The sequence below is a fragment of the Empidonax traillii genome, unplaced genomic scaffold (genome assembly GCF_003031625.1).
Source record: "Empidonax traillii isolate 1590-97213 ecotype Southwest subspecies unplaced genomic scaffold, ASM303162v1 scaffold186:size1492175, whole genome shotgun sequence".
Classification (NCBI taxonomy): Eukaryota; Metazoa; Chordata; class Aves; order Passeriformes; family Tyrannidae; genus Empidonax; species Empidonax traillii.
In genome coordinates, this window is record NW_020955379.1 from 518,052 (window position 1) to 532,143 (window position 14,092).

Below are 14,092 nucleotides of genomic sequence, written 5' to 3' on the forward strand. Positions count from 1 at the left end.
GGATTTTCAGGTATAGATTGGGAGATAAGCATAGCTTATGGTCATGATCTGAGCTCTTAGGCTAGGAGCTCTGCTTGCTTTTTTTCCCAATGGTTACTGTAAACAAAGACCATTAGCTTTAAAATGGATTTCAGAGGAATTTTGAAAGACCATAAATACCATCAGTGAAATCTGCTGACACTGCCTTGAAAGGATACTAGAAGAGTTGTTAAAACACCTAACTAAATAATGGTATGACTCCATATATATTAGTATTATTTTTTTGCATGTGCTCCTTGGCAAGTTACACGCCTATCATGTACAGACCTCTTGGGTATTGCAGCAGAAGCAGAGTAGTAGTAACAACTAAACCACGCAACTAAAGGAACTGTGCCCAAAGTGCTGTCCCTAAACTCACATTGGTTATGGTGTCCAGTCCTGCGGTACATGGGATTACCAAGCCTTGCTAAGTTTAAAGTACAGTAATCCTCTTTCGTGCAGTAACACGTGTTGATTCTTTATAACAGCTTAGATGGCAATTAGCAGGGGATTTCGGATTCATTGACTGGATACAAATATAGCATAGGGGAGGGAAAGACCTAGGCAGCAGTTCTCAAACTAGGGGTCACTAATGCAGTAAGGGTTGGAGCATTTATGGGGGTGAGGATGAGCCAGCAGAATTTTGCAGAGGGGTGAGTGTTACTAGCATTTGGGATTGCAAACAGAGCTATTGGATCTTCTCAGAAATATATAAAGACTGTCTTGACTGTGAAATGTTTCTGTTTAGTTTTGTGGTTTCTCCAGCATTTTGTAACCATTGGTGTAAATCCTTTGGGGTTGATGCTCCAGCTGGCTATGTCAGTGGTTGCTGCTCTGCTTTTGAAGTATTAGGAGAATGTAGTTGTTGAATCAGCCTTATTAGTTTAAGGTGTTATGATATTCCTTATGAGAACAAGCCTGGGGTGAAGTGAGGAAGAATGAAGTGAGCTGACTTTGTTTTACCTGAAGAACCATTATCATTGCAGTTAATGGAAAGTGAAAGATTTTACAAATTTTAATATTCAGGAGATCAGTGTAGTCACCAAACAAATTTTACTGCAAATGCATTGGCTCTTTTTGCTAGCAAATTTTGTGCATTTTAGCGATTCAATTGGTAATAATGAAATATTACATCATATTTCTGGTTTCCCTGCCAGCTAGCAAAGTTGAGCCAGCAGAGAAGAATATGCTGGTTTAGAGCAATAAAAATTCTTTTAACTTCTTTTTAGTGCTTGGGAGAAATTTTATTCAGGTAAGAGCAAGATTCATACTGGCTCCAAACGCAAATTCAGATCCTAGAATTATAGGCTGAATTCACACCTTTATGACTTTGAATCTATGAGTTCAGCTATTGGTTGCTGCATGCTCAATTTCTTGTCAGAAGAGCAAGGGGCTGGAGTATACAACCCTAGGTGAGAGTGGTTTTGAACGGTGGTTTGAATTAAAAACCAACCAACCAACCAACCCACAAAATCTCAGAAATTTAACTGAATTGTCATTTTGTATTTTTGTTTTTAGGCACCAATAAGGGCTTTATTTTGGCTTGTAGTGAGCTTATAGGTTTGTTTACCATGAAAGGGCTTTGCCAACTGTTTTTTAAAACATTTAATAAATAAGCATTTGTTGAATGTATTAAAATATTGATTCTCTGCCTATAAGATATTAAGCAAGTTACAAAAAACCACGTGTGTTATATTCAATATACTGAACAGTTTAAATTAAATTAATTCTATTTTTCATCAACATTTTTATTTTTTAATGAATTTTGTCTATCTCATTTTGTGTAATTAGTTTCTCCCTCTTCCTCCCTTTCAAAACATTGAATAAATGATCTTCCTGCTTAAGCTGGTCTTTGATGAACTCTGAAGTCTTGTATGTTTTATGACAATATTTTCCTCTGTGCCATTAGTGGCTTTCCTTTCTTCCATTAGCATCCCTGAAAAAGCACACCAAGAAATATTTCAATAAATTTAAGACTGAAACCAAAAGGGAGTTGACTAAGTCTATGCAAACACTTATTTTCTGGTTCTGCTGCCAAGATGAAAATCTAAGTGTGGGCAGAAAAATACACATTGAAACTTTACTTTTATGTCAAAATGGCAGGCCACGTGCTGTTAGTAAAGACTGTAGGCAGTGGGTCAGTGTTCAGGCGCTCCTGCAAACGGGGAAGTGCTGGATTTTGACACATCCCTTCCCAAGTGAGATTTGATCTTGGGAGCTGTGAGGACTGGGTTTTGGACTGGTGCTTTGACAGGTCACAGTGGTTTGGCAGCTGCTTTCTCTTGTGGGTGTTGAGCTTGACCTGACTTTGAGCCCCAGGTGTGCAGGTGGACCTGCCCTGGTAGATCTGAAGGTGATGCCAGCTCCCAGTTTCTCACTGCAGAAGGCATGTAAGCAGCTGTTTCTTCTCTCTTTCCTAAAACAGACATAAACACTATGCAAGCCACCCACAGAGTCGTGCAGAAAAGCACATCTCAGGTTGGGCTTTTTTCCTGTTAACGCTGTCTATATCAAACAACAGATATGCAACATTAAATAGTTTATTTTTGCAAGAAGACACAAAATCTGTAGCTCTTTGGTCAGCAGATGCATCTATGCCTTGATCTACTTCTATTTATTATTCAGTTTTTATTCTACTCAAAATTATTCTGTATTTTTAAGACCAAATTTCACAGATAGTTTCAAAACATCTGAAGTGGCATTTTTAGGTCATGAACTATTTGTGGAATATTTTGACCTAGTTCTGTAGATGAACTCAAAAATTTGAAAGGAAAATAAAAGTTTACTTCAATGTACCTTATTACTATCTATTTCGGAAGATATAATTTCTGTTTACAATCTGATAACTTTGTCAAATCTGAACTGAATATTAATAAGGGAGAAAAATGTGGACATAAACTTCCCTTTTCTTAAACTTTTCAGCAGAAAAAGATGAGTGCAAGGTGTCACTAGAATGCTGATACCTCCTCTATACTAAGTTATCATTTTTCATTTGTATCTGTGCCCCCACTTGCCATGTACATAGTGGCTATAACTTGCTTGGGATCTGTTTCTGGGGACTAGAAGGCACAGTATTCTGTTGCACTTAAAAGACATAATGGTATTATCTCATCCCTGATGAAATTCATAACATTTTGTGTTGAAAACATCCACTTCCCATCACAACTGCCATGGTTCTCCTGGGATCACTTCTTTGCTTGCTTTAATCACAATTAGGCACTCTATTTTTTCTCACTGCCTTGTTTTCAACTGTTTTCTTAATTAATGCATCCAAGCTGGTAAGCAAATAGAGGGGAACAGAGCAAACTGTGGGGCAGTTATTTCTTTTGCTGCTGTGCTATTCTATTGTTTTGAGTTCCACATTAACTCTGGCTCATATAATCTTTTTTCTTACTCCATATGACTCACAGGCTAAGCAGAGCAGATGGAGAAGTGATTTCAGAGAGTGACCTCATTTCTGCAAATACTACTTCTCCAAAAGAGACAGCAATCAACCTGTGTCTTACAAAAAGAAAAAGGTTTCTTTTTTTTTCTTTTCCTTTTACTGTATTATAGACATGAACAATTTTGAAAAGATAAAAGGGCAAGGGGGAAAAGTCTGAGCTTCCAGCACTTACCAGTGTGTTCAGCTGTTCTGAGCCTTGTCAAAGACTCAAAGAGCGCTGTCAAACCTTTGGGTTCAGCTACCTAAAAATCTCCTCTCACACTATACTTTTAGTTCTTCTCTATGCACAAAGTATTCAAAATATTTTTTTATTAGTGAAATAGCTTTACATTTCAACACATTTAATTTCTTTGTAAGAGGGTTTCTACTCATTTGTGTATCTGAAGTTATTGAATTTGTTGCAGTTTTCAGGTCTTAGCTGCAGACACTATTACTTCAGACAAATACACAAAATAATGACTGCAAATCACTATCAAAAAGTATGAGTTATCAAAAAACCCCCCAGCGTCTGCAAGGAATAACTGGGCATATTTTTTCCTCTGTTCTTTATTGTCATGACTAGTCCAAGAGAAAACAAAGCTGGATGAAACCTGTAGGTTAGAAATTTCCATAATGCTGGAAATATCTGACAATTTTCATTTTCTATAAATGATAACCAATATATATATGCAGAGCAATGATAAGTCTTGAAATCATAGAATAATATAAATCTGTAAGAGGAAAACAAAAATATAATTTCAGTAGCACCCTGAGTTTGATATTGATCTTGACTCTAATAGTATTTACATCATTAAGCGGACAGCACTGCTATCTTGGTGTAAAGCTCAATGTCAGGAATACATCCTTAAAACTCACAATACTTTTGTATTTTCTTCAAATCTCAAACCTTATAAGTCAAGTTTTTACGAAAGAATCTTCCTTTTCAAATGAGGAATATTAATATACTTGGAGGACTTAGAGCTAAGATATCCTGAAGCTTAAGAAAGGAAGTATATAAATGTCTGTACTTTCAAAGAACTTTTAAAATGTTAATATATATTAAACTAGCTTTTTGAGTTTTGGAAGAGGTACAACATCATAAGTCTAAAGTGTCATCAAAATGAATAAGCTGTAATAGAAAGGAGTTATTCATCTTAATTTATGTAAACATCTCTCTACATTGTTACCTAAGGAAACAAATATTAGTGCATATCATACATAATTTGCTTAAAGAGCAGGTAGCATGTTAAAAGCAGTTAATTACTGCATTATAATCACAAATATTTAAACCAACATTTTTCAAATCACATTGTTTTATTATTTAAATTCTTTTAGATTAAAAATTCTAGAAGTTATAAAATGATAGAAAGGATGACATCAGTGCTAATAAATTACCATAGATGAATCTGTAAGGAACGATTATCAGAAGAAGTCATTAGTACAAGACACTGACAGAAGAGCGGGGAGTTCTGGATTTCTGTTGAGATAATTGTCTCATTCAATAACACGTGAACTCATGTTATGTCCTGTGAGACATATGTTGACATTGTCTCTTTTTAGGATAACTTTTGTCAATATTTGGAACTGTATTATAAAAGTTCATCTCTTCCAAGATTCAATCATAAGGGGGAACTTCTGAGGATATAGATTTTCTGGGTCTGCTCAGTTTGAACTTGATAATTTTGATGAGAAACTAAAATTCCTTTTGTTTTTCCTTTAACCACTGAAGATATTTCTCTTCATTTGATATCTCTGTATTGTTCTCTCTTGGAAGAACTTGTGGGTGGATGGTAAGCTTGACCAAGGCAATCAGAAGAGGTCTTAGTGAACTGAGAGCCTGTATTCCACTTCTAACCAGGGTTGGGTGAAGGCACAGCCAGGCTGAAGCTGAGAATTAAATAAACTTTCGCACTTTATTTTCTTGTACTTGACCACAAACAGCTGAGAGGACTGGTGATTTGTGGCTTTTTCCTATGTCCTGCCCTTCAAACACCTCACACAGACTGTAAGCCAGTGCCCCAGATCAGAGGAGAGCGATGCCAAGCCCTGCCGTGAGAGACAAGCATTGCCCAGGGCTGAACCTGTCAGTCATCCTAAGCACACGTCTTTCCTAATTCCTGCTGAGGTTTAACTTGTACTGGATGTGGACTTCCTTACCCTCATGTTCTTTCCTTTGTTAGACTTTAATGTAGTCGTCCTTCATCATAGGAAAAATGAGAGAAAAGTAAGGTGTCTGTAGCTTCAACAATATACATCAAAGGAAACACGAGGTGATATAAGATTTTATATACATCTCAGAACATCTACAATATGTTGGCTTTTGTGACCATTAAGAAATTTTATTTTTTGCAAGAAGAGAACTTCGATTCAAGGGGCACTGGGAAAATTGATGAGTTAGGAGCACAGTAGTTGTAGTTGCATACATAGTTCTATGAGTAAGTTTGTGAATGTTCATCATGTGAACAGATTTTTCCATTACTTAATAATTGTTTAAGCGTCTTTAAATTGTTGAAAGGTATTTTTTTGTAGTGGAGGAGGATGGAAAGCACTTTTATAGGGTAGTTGGGAAAAAATCCCATAATATGTGTTGTGTAAATACTGTGAAATCAAATTAGAGGAAAGAATATTGAAGAAGGAGGGGTGAAGGGAATGTTAAGAATTTCTTTTTCTCACAAACCAGGTACAGTGCTTCATCAACAATCTTTTCCCCCATGTGAAACTTGTCCTGATTAGTTTAATTATGCAAATATTAGTATTTGCCTCATTTCTCTAAATCACAGTAATGATTGTACTGTCATATTACAGAAAATACACTAAGCATCTTATAGGAAGTCCCTTTTAAACCCTAGTTATGGGCTCAGAATAGAAATGCATTATTCAGTGTAATATTTCTTGAAACTGATTGTTGCAGTAAATTAAATAGAGATTCTACTCACATTCTAATATGTAGATGCTTTTTGCATGAATCCATATTACGTTTGATGTTAAAGGTGGTTGAAATTTTGTAAACAGAGAAGACCACTTTATGACTGTTGCAGTGTCAAAAACAGCTCTTTCACAAGCATTGACCAGCTGGATGTACTTCACAAACCCTTTACCTAATACAAAATCTGTACACAAGATTCTGTGTCTGTTAGCATAACTACAGGACAAAGTAATAGGGTCAACATTTGTATTAGAATCTTGTAACATGGAGATTATTTAGCAACTGGAAGGGTTTTATCCACCTATGAGGATTCATATATTGAAACATCTTCAGTTTCTCACCATAAAGCCCAAGTGTAAGCCAGATGAATGTGGGAAATGCTGAGGCTGGTCACTGGGAAATAGAAAATCATGTTCCTGTGTCTCGTGCTGTGATGGTGTTATACATGGCAAGTGTAGGTATTATGGAAAGGTGGTAAACTTGCACCTGGACCACTTTGCTCACTCACCTAGTTGTTATCTCCAGCAGAAATGTAACCTCATTTCTAATACTTTTCCACTTTTTTTCTCTATTACAGTGGAGTTCTCAATGGCTCTATTTGCTAAAAGGTTATTTTGGGCAGTAGTGGCTTTCAAGCACATTTGCTGCTTACTGATGAACTAGCTCTGAGGCAGGGCACTTCCCCTCACTCACTGCCATTCCTCAAGTTTAAAAAAAAATACTTGTAAGGGAACTGGATGTCAGCTTGCTAATGGAAGACTGAGTGGAGCTTCTGACTGTTTTCTCCTAGTGGCCTTGATTTACAAGGACTCACCTATGGGCATAGAGAGGATGGCCAATAGACATGACAGCTGTTTATTTTCATGCATGCCTCCACTCAATACTTATTTAGTATTTGTACTATTTAGCAAGTATTTGCTAAAATATGTGTACTTGCTTATGCCAATAATAGAAGGTCAAAGCCTTCCTTTGGAAAGCTCTGGAGGTCAGGGTATGACAAAGCAGCCTGCTCCTGACCTGCTCTGCTCCCTTTCCCTTGGGTTGTCCTTATGGGTCTCATTTTGCTGGTTTGTTAAAACTACTTTCTAATCTACTGACTAGAGTTGTGTAAACTTATACACATGGTATTGCTAACAATCAGACATTCCTTAAGGTTCCCATGACAAATAAAAATCACACTAGAGAAAAATTCTACTTTATGGTCCCCAGGGTTTAAAATGAAGTATTAGCTATAATGAAGGTTGGGTTTTCTTCTGATTACTGAAATTTTTCACAACTTCCATCTACAAGTCACAAATTCACAGGACTTTGGCTACAAAAATAGCCTTTTGCATTGCCATGTCCCTTCCTTGGGACATAGGTGATTTATAAGCTTTTTGTGAGTAAGAAGTCTCTTTTATGAAGTAACACATGAATTCACAAAAGCTTACATTATAATTAGAGAGTCATTTGGATTCATTGACTGTATACAATTACAGTTTTCCCTCATCTGATTTCTATGACCCCCATTAAGCATCATTATAATTCCCATTGACTACTGATTTATTTTCCATACTATTTAAGAGATTTCTCAAGGGAATGCTGAAGATTCTGTAAGTCAAAAATATCACAGTGCAATAAATAGCCATTTTTAATGGCATCCATTGTTTCCCCAAGATGTATTGTCTCAGGGGACCAGAGTCCAGCAGAGATTAGCCCTAAGTCTTTTATAAATCTGCCTCTACTTGTTATGTATCACTTCTCACCTCACAAGCATTTGAGATTGTTCCTCACTTAGCACAACAGCTCTGCACAAAAACTCCTTCCATTTGATCTTATCTTGAAGTCCTGGGAGAGCTTCCTGATTGATGGTAGCATGTTCAGCCAGTGGACATTAGTGGGTTGAATTACTGTTGCTGGTGCATTAGCTTTCAGAAAAGTTTAGGTTAACACTTACCTTTGGCTGTAATAATATTTCTTTTTATTGTAATAGGTTCTTCTAACCTTGTGTTATTTCTATCAAATCTGAGATTAATGATAAAATCTGCCTTTGTGTTCTGTTACTGCCTGAGCACACAAAGTAAGAGCTATGACAAATATTGCTCTAAAAGACTCCTGAGCAGTAGCTAAGTCTTGTTAGCCTAGTTAGGGGGAGTACACATTGCAATGGGAATCTCATATGAGTCATTTTAGAGAAGAGAGTTTTAAAAGTGCTCAAAAAAATTGGAGATCATTGACGCAATAAAGATATAAAATCCAACTCAATTTTTCATTATCATCCAGAGAACACACAGCTGCATTATAACTAAAGTTATATGTCACAAACATACCAGTAGATACAGAATAACAGGACAATTCCAGTCACAGCAAAAGAATACAAAATTGAGGATATTAACAAAACATTCTGTGCTGTTCTATGACTCATTTAAGACACCATGATACTAAATCACAATGAAATGCCATAAAGATACACTGCAAAAAGTGAAATAATAGCTGGCTTTCAGTAGTTTTTCAGGCAGCTTTTACTGGAAGCAAAACCTTTGCACTGAAATACTTTTGCACATCCAATAAAATTCTTAAGTGTCATGTACAAATTCTGTCTTGTTTCTTGATTCCTTCTCAAAATTTCACTCTGTGTTCTCACAGTAGATCAACAGAGTGGGGGTCTACAGTGGCAAGAAGGCTGAAGACAAGTGATGTGAATGTTTAGTCTCTATATAACAACCAGTTAATATACAGTCAAAATTATTTATAAAAGGCAGAAGCCTATTGCTGTACAATGATTTAAAATTCCCATAGACTGTGAGACCAAAAGAGAGCACAAGAGGAAAACACCAATGAGATGGAGATGTCATGACAAAGGAGAAAATTTTTCCCATACATTAAGGAAAAAAAAAATAAAATTCTCATTTCAAAGGAGTTTTTTCTGCACACAAGTTCCTGCAATTCAAAAGATGGGGAGAGAATTTGTGTATTTATCATCACTTGCATAATTACTAAAAGAAATGATCATGGAACTGGCTAAAAAACATAACTCATTTCATCTTTAAGGCAATTGCTGATGGACTGGAGAGCAAGTATATTGATAGTTCTTTTGAAGCTATTTGAAATGTTGAAGAAGGAGAGGGAATCTCCTTTCTGCTTCCATGAGAAATGATTGCAAAAAAAATGTGTCAGGGGAACAATTTAAGCTTTTTAAGAGCTGAATTAGCATTCCAATGGCATTTCTACACTTCAAATAGTTTTGATCTTATTGACTGTCACTGCACTTCCAGGATTCTCTTTTTCATATATTTAGTCCTTTAGGAAGATGGTTAACTTGGCAAATAACAAGAGAAGGTTTAAATTAATATTTTGACAGGTTCACTTGTATTAAATAAAATACTTAGTAGATAACTGTGCTGAGTTAACCCTGGCTGGACGCCAGGTACCCACGAAAGCCACTTTCTCACTCCCCTCTGCAACTGGACAGAGGAAAGAAAATATAATGAATGATTCAGTGGCATAGGAACAGGTCACTTACCTATCACTGTCACAGGCAAAAAAGACTCAAAGTGGGGATATTAATTAAATTTATTACTAACAGAATCAGAGCAGGAGAATGAGAAGTAAACTAAATCTTAAAAATACCCTCCCCCCACCCTTCCCTCCTTCCAAGTTCTACCTCCTCCCCTCCACAGTGGTGCAGGGAGACAGAGAATGTGGGCTATTGTCAGTTGTTGTTTCTGCAGCTCAGCGACAGGAGTCCTTCCCTTGCTTCCGTGAGGTCTCTCTAAGGGGAGACAATCTTTCACTAAGTTCTCCAGCATGAGTCCATCCACGGGCAACAGTTCCTCACAAACTGATGCAACTGGGTTGCTTCTCCACAGAGTGGAATCCTACAGGCCCAGGCTGCTCCAGTGTGGGTCCCCCACAGGACCACAAATCCTACCAGGAAAAATCTGCTTCGGCATGGGCTTCTCTCTCCAGGGATCAGCAGGTCCCTCCCTTATGGGGGGCTCCAGCATGGGCCTCCCACGGGGTCACAGCCTCCTTTGGGTGTCCACCTTCTCTGGCATGGGCTCCTCCATGAGCTGCAGGTGAGTCTCTTCACTCCCATGGTCCTCCAAGGACCAGGGTGGCAGCCTGGTTCACCATGGTCTTCACCACAGGCTACAGGGGAACCTCAGCTCCAGAGCCTGAAGCACCTCCTTCACCTCTTTCTCCACTGACCCACTGACAGCATCTGCAGAGATGTTCACATGTTCTCACACGGCTCTCCTCTGGCTGCAATTTTCATCTGCCCAACAACCTTTTTTTCCCTTCTTAAATATGTTATCACAGAGGCATTACTATCACCCCTGATTGGCCTGGCTTTGGCCAGTGGCAGGTCAGTCTGGAGATGGCTGGCATTGGCTCTGCCAGACATGGGAGAAGTTTCCAGTAGCTTCTCACAGAAGCCTCCCCTATAGCCTGTCTGCTACCAAAACCTGGCCACAGAAACCCAATACGATAACAGACACCAGAGGAAAAACTAGAAACAGATAGTAAAGAATCAAGGTAGAAGTCTTACAAATATGTAAGGTTATGCTTGCACACATGGAGTCGGGCTCTTCTCAGCTCTGCCAACAGTAGGACAAAAGCAACAGGAAGAAACTGATGCACAGGAATTTCCACCTGAATGAGGAAGAACTCAACTGTGTGAGTGACTGTGCACTGGAACAAATTGCCCAGAGAGGCTGTACTTCATCAGAGATATTCAAGAACCGTCTGGATGCAGTCTTGGGCCGTGTGCTCTAGGACAACTCTGCTTGAGCAGGGAGATTGGAACAGGTGACCCACTGTGGTTCCTTCCAACTTGACCCATTCTGTGATTCTGAGATTTTCAGTGACTAAAGCAGTATGTGTTTGCAAAACTGGGATCTTAACTAGTTTCCATGGTCTAAGGAAGGTAAGGAAAACAAATTTCCCTTTGGAAAATTTGAAAGGAGGTTATGTTGTGAAAAGAGAAATGAAAACAGATCCATCTATATGGATTTTTTTTCCTTAATTGGTAGAATTGTTCAGTATTAGAAACCATCATTTTGTCTGCAAAATGTTAAGTCCATTAATTGCTTTGAAAGACAAAGCAAACTAAATGAATAAGTATACAGAACTTCAAACTTTGAACTGTTTACTATACTCAGATAAAAAATCCCCAGGAGGGACTGGAACAGTTGTTGTCTGAAGGTTCAGTTCCCTCAGTTAATAAGAGCTTCTGGTGATTTGGTAGATATTTGGAGGAAAATAGATCTGGCAACAAGCCTGAAGATATTTTCTTTAGCTTCAGGCTGTGAGAAATGTGGCACATCCATTTACAAAGGACAGAAGGAAAGGAAGACTGTTTAAAAAAAAAAAAAAAAAAGATAAACTAATGCTCCATTTTTATCATTTCTCAGCTTGAAATACAGTGAGGCACATAATGTCCCTGTAGCTACAGCAGGCTTCCTCATAAATACTGGTGACGTGCTGAATGCTTTAAGAAAAGAAATGGAAGTCATTAGACTTCTCATTAATGGCCTAGCTCTTGGGTAAGTGTCCTAACAATTGCCGGAGCATGAAAAGACACCCTGGCAACTGCTGATCGGCCAAAAGATTTCTTCCTCCCCTGCTATTTCCATTGGATCTTTTATTTAAAAACAGAGAAGAGCTTGAACTGTAAGATGTGAACCATGTTGTGAAGGATGCAAGACCTAAGTAAGTACATTAAGCAAAGGCCTTGTGAAAGCTTCTTTGCTGATACTGTTCCATTCTCATTCAGTAGCACGGTACTTTTTTGTCTTAACTATGTGTGCAGGCCTATGTGTACAGAAACTGTAAAGTATAAAAACCAGAATGGTTTAAAAACTATTTTTATGATCTTTGGTTTAAGTACTTTTTTTTCTGATGTCTGTGACAGATGGTAAAACTGAGATAATGCCACAACTGTGTGAGGCAGAAGTAAATGCAGACCTAAAATGACTGAAAGAGCTTGCAAAGATTAATTACAGTAGAGAGATATGCATGCCATAGCTGGCACAGTCTCTCTATATCATACGTAGGTATATTTGATTATATAAGTTCAAAAATAGCTTTTGTGCAGTGACTCAGATGCCTTTTTATTTTTGATATGCATTAACTTTCATGAATTCCTTTGATGTAAACCAAACTCCACATTCTCTGCATCATTATTATGACTTCTTTGGATATTTTGTGGTAAAATGCAAGAAAGAGAATATTCTGCCCCAGCTACATTTTGGCAAACTGGATCATTCTTTATGTGTCACATCCATGCCACAGGAGGATGAAAAAGCAGTACATTTTAACATGAAACAGGGATACCGTTCTCCCACCTTCTGCATCAGAAGAACAGGTAGGTTGCCTAGGAGAAGACTGCGGGTACAAAATATTCTGTATTAATGAAAGGTATGAATTTGTAATAAATCAAATGTTCTAGGATTACTATTTAGTCATGTTCTTCCTCCTATATGTAATGCAACTTATTCATTAGGAAGGAGAGACTGACACATAAATTTATTTTTATCATTGGATAATAGCATGGACATTGGAGGTAATTTTAGAATAGATTTTGGAAAAGCAAAAGAAACACCACTGTTTAACAATTAATAGCTTCCTATTTGGAAGGAGAACATCTATTTTGAAGATAGCAGGTACTGAAACACAAAAACAGTTTGAAGAAGTAAGAGGGCATAGTATCTTTTGGACTAGCCAGGATTTTAACTTTGAGAGGCAGATCCCTTGCTCGAAGTTTCTGTATTACCTTTTGCCCCTGCATGGTCAGTTTTTTCTTTCCTTCACCTCTAGAAAATGGGCCAGAGGATGGCTTTATCTAAATTACAGTGAAAACACCTCGTGGAGATGAAAATGATCTGCTTCTGCTTGGCCAGGACTCTTTTGCCTTGGCCAAACACCATGACTTAGCTGGAGAATATGCATCCAGCATTTCAGGGCCTCTGCTTTTGAGTGAGGAATGGGGAAAAGAGGTTGTGGTACTCTATGAACTGCAGGCCTAAAACCTCATGAGAGAAAATGGAACTACTTTCCAAGATCCAGCCTAGTGTTACAATTTTTGAGCTATGCAAACATCTACTCTTGCCCCAGATTCTGCTCAGCTGGATGCTGTTCTGCTGATCAGGGATTCAAAGAAGGTAAGGTCAGTCCCCTTACAGGTACAAGCCAGAGCCTTAGTAAGCTGCACTTTTTTTTTTTCTTCTGCCCTTGATAACAAAATGGAAGGCTTGAAGTCAGTGATATTTTTGGAGTGGGATGAGGAAAAAATAGTAAAATTATAGAGATTGTAGAAAGACCACTTTCCAGTCAATTTTCAGCATAGTACCTGCATGCCTGCATGGGAAGTTTCTTTTGTTCTTCCTATACATGTGATACCTCTTGCTCTTCCTAAAAGAGAAAACGTTATTTGTAGGTTGATGCATAAGAAATCAGCACAACTTCTTTTTCTTCCATTTGGAAGATTAATTACTGGTTTTGTTGAAACTTGTAAAAATTGTACTAAACTGCACTAAACTAATCTGCTTCATACAAAACTTCATTATATGTTTTAGTGCTAATAGGTTTTATTTACCTCAAAATTGAAGGATGCACACTCTCTGGCATAAAATTGCCTGTACTCTTCTATTTTTTTCAGCTTTTCTTTGCTTGCTAGTATAGTACAGAAAGAAGCAAATGTTTCTCTTTTTTCCAGCTGATCAGTAAAGACCCTTACCTTG

The 14,092-nt window shown here is 37.7% G+C and overlaps 1 long non-coding RNA gene across 1 annotated transcript; it reads right to left on the reverse strand.

Moving 5' to 3' along the window:
- Positions 1-2,074: 2,074 nt before the first annotated feature.
- Positions 2,075-8,227, reverse strand: LOC114058739. Its single transcript, XR_003571531.1, has 2 exons — positions 8,114-8,227; positions 2,075-2,434 (listed from the first exon to the last, which is right to left on the reverse strand). It is a non-coding gene; the product is annotated as an uncharacterized LOC114058739 (long non-coding RNA).
- Between the last annotated feature and the right edge of the window lie 5,865 nt (positions 8,228-14,092).